At 40.9% G+C, this 3,412-nt stretch overlaps 1 non-coding gene across 1 annotated transcript; it reads left to right on the top strand.

The window, feature by feature from the left end:
- Positions 1-591: 591 nt before the first annotated feature.
- LOC145263488 (U6 spliceosomal RNA) lies at positions 592-698 on the top strand. Its single transcript, XR_013864572.1, has one exon. It is a non-coding gene; the product is annotated as a U6 spliceosomal RNA (small nuclear RNA).
- Positions 699-3,412: the final 2,714 nt, after the last annotated feature.

Here is a 3,412-nt window from a genome sequence, read left to right as displayed (position 1 = left end):
TTTCATCCTGTACATTTGTACGTCGCATAGTGTGTTTTCAGTTACTGGAGGGAGTACTGATTGTTCTTTACAGAGGCGCAAAAGTCGAACACCTGTCCTCTTAAATACTGGACAGAATGTCGAGATTTCATTGGGTGTCGAGAATCATCTCCTCTTAAGGCAGCGTTTACACACCATTGTTTTTATAGGAGCCCGTTCTGGTTTCAGTGTTTTAACACGATCATTGAAATGTTATCTAGTTCTCTATGGCTTGAATAAATCTTCTGGATATGTCTGATAACATCTTAGACGGATACATTGATGCCGTATAGCGTATTTTCAGTCATGAGATAAAATTCAGGAGACAGGCGGCCCTGATAAAACAAAGTGGAGATTGATGCAAAATTCTTAGGGTAGGTTTTGCTGCCACATCACCGGAAGTCTCTTGATGAATTGCTGCATGGAATATACGCATCTGTAAAAAAAAACTCTGCTTGATATACGACAAATTCGCGGGAAGCATGCATATATATATATATATGTATATATATATATATATATATATATATATATATATATATATATATATATCCTCTATTACTTAAGTCTTGGGTACACGCTTCGGCAGTACATATCCTAAAATTGGAACGATCCAGAGAAGATTAGCATGTCCCCTGCGCAAGGATGACACGCAAATTCGGGAAGCGTTCCATATTTTTACCTTACATCAAAAAAAAAAAAAAAGGACTTATTTGGCCTAAAATGACCATGCAGCTGTTGATAGGCCAATAAACTGAACAAACAAACAAACAAACTTAAGTCTTGGCGGTTTAAAGCAAAATAAGCACTACGCGCTTTTTTCTAACACCGTTGCAATGGTTGCTGGCATATGGATAGGTAACTGCAATGACCGAACATCTATTTCGTATAAAGTAATTAAAATAGTAATTTCTTTGTGCAATATCAGCAGCTTATCGGGCTGTATACCACGACTAGCTATTTAGTTTAAGTGAGAACATTTTGAGTCCGGTCAGTACGCTAGCCTTCTAGACCTTTTTCTCACAACTTCCTCTGAGCTATGTTGATGTTCCGTTCCGTCTCCTCTGGAATCTTCCGACCACTCGATTGTATCAGTTGAGATAAAAACAAAATGCAATAAGTCTTCAGATGTACCTCTCCACGTACTGTATATCGATACTCTACGGCTGACTGGGATGGCTTCCGTACATTTATATCTGCATTCCATGTTTAAAAATGATGTGTCCTCCATAGTATCAGAACTGACAAAATTGTTAATTGTAAGCATAGACCGATTAATACCACCCAAAAAATTCAGACAAAAACAGCCAACCATGGTTCTCCCTAGAATGTGCTGCTGTCATCGCGCACTGAAATCACTTTTTCCATATCTACCAACGTAATAGATGCACTGAGACTAAAACTTCTTTCAGGAACGCCAGCAACCACTGTAAAAGAGTAATAAAAATGCAAGGGAGCTATATTCTCAGTTCGTTAAATCCAAAGTAGCTGAGCAGCGGCTTGGTTCCCACCTGTTCTGGCAAATAGCAAACAGAATCCTGAACAGAAGCGTGCGTTCTATCCCAACCATCATCAATGGACCTGTGGTCATCTCGTCAACATCAGACAAGACCAAACTATTTGCCAAGAACTTTGCAGCTAATTCTACCCGATGCGACGAAGGCCATCAACTCCCCGTATTTCCTCCGATAACCGACAACACGCTATGTCCTGACGGCATTCCACTTATAGTGCTGTAAATGTTTCAACCAAAACTTTCCCCATACATACAAAAACTGTTTAAGCGTTGCCATAAGAAGTGCTTCCTAACACCCTGAAAAATCGCAACAGTATGGCCTGTATTTAAGAATTCAGGTGATAAGTCGTCTCCCTCCTAGTACAGACCAATAAGCCTTCTGTGTGTCATGAGTAAGTTGTTGGAATCCATACTAAATAGAGAAGTAGCCAGCCATCTTAGCAGAAATAACATTCTGATTGACATGCAATATAGTTTCCGTTCTGCCAGATCTACAGCAGATGTGCTAACAGTTATATCTCATAGGATTAGTAAATCTCTTGATTAGTCTTCCTCTCAAGGGCAATTGCTCTTGATATATCAAAAGCCTTTGATAAGGTATATCATAAGGGCTTACTTCACAAGATTTCCAGCTACGGCAAAACTGCAAATGTTTTCTCAATCATTAAATCATTTCTGTCTGATAGGTGCATAAGAGTAGTGGTTGATGGGCAGAACTCAGATGCCCTCGGTATGAATGCTGGAGTCCCTCAGGGGTCTATCCTGTGCATAACTCTCTTCCTGATCAACATCAATGATTTCTAAAACACACACTTAAATCATTTGTTGGCATCTATGCTGATAACACGACCATCTATGGCAACACCTCAAAGGCTGTAAATGACAAAGCCCTCCCTGATTTTTTTTTTTTTTTATTCAATTTTCACCCAAAACATGACACAGTGCCACTTTGAAGCAGGGGGCTACTATTAGGGAATTAATTAGCGGGGTCATTATGAAGGGAGAAGAGTAGAAAGATGTTTGTTAACATTACACTTGAACTTCTGCATATCATTGCAGTTGGGAAAGCAGAATCCCGGAAGGGAGTTCCAAAGACCCGCAGTTCTGGGGAAGAAACTATTGGAGTAAAAGGCTTTCTTGCACCTAGGGATCTCTACTGTAAAGGGATGAGACTTGTAGCTTGTCGGATTTGTCGGGGGTAGTTACGTCGGGGAGGTACAAGTGTTTGCAGTTCGTCAGAGCATTCACCATTAAAGTATTTGTAGAACAGGCAGAGGGATGCAACATCTCGTCGATGAGACAGAGGTTGAAGCCCAGATGACAGTTCAGGACCTATCAGGTTTGCGACTCTTTTTTGAACCCTGTCCAGGAGCGAGAGACAAGCAGCAGATGCACCAGCCCAGATGTGACAACAGTACTCCATACATGGGCGAATGGTTGCCTTATAGAGGTATAGGATACTGGCAGGCGTAAGTAGTTTTCTAGCACGGTAGAGGTAGCCAACCTTCCTTGCAGCAGCCTTGGCAATGCTCTCAATGTATCTATTCCAGTTCATATTCCCTGTAAACGTTAGGCCGAGGAGTTTAAAAGAAGTACTTTCAGACAATGTGTTCTTGGCCATTGCTATTGGTGGTAGAGAAGGTTTCTTGTAGTTATTGAAGGAAACAAGCTTAGTCTTAGCAGCATTGAATGAGACCAACCACCTTTGTCCCCATTCCACTACAGATTGGAGGTCATCCTCCAGCGTTTCTGCCATTTTCTTGGATATGTGTTCATTTGTTTTCCCCTCATATCTGTTATAGAGAGTGGTGTCATCGGCAAATATACCCATCTCCGAAACAATATTATCAGGGAGGTCGTTTATGAATATCAGGAACA

This window comes from Euprymna scolopes, chromosome 38 (genome assembly GCF_053919585.1).
Source record: "Euprymna scolopes isolate OS-2025 chromosome 38, ASM5391958v1, whole genome shotgun sequence".
NCBI lineage: Eukaryota > Metazoa > Mollusca > Cephalopoda > Sepiida > Sepiolidae > Euprymna > Euprymna scolopes.
The sequence above is the reverse complement of the archived record's forward strand: the minus strand, read 5'-3'. Positions and strand labels throughout refer to the sequence as shown.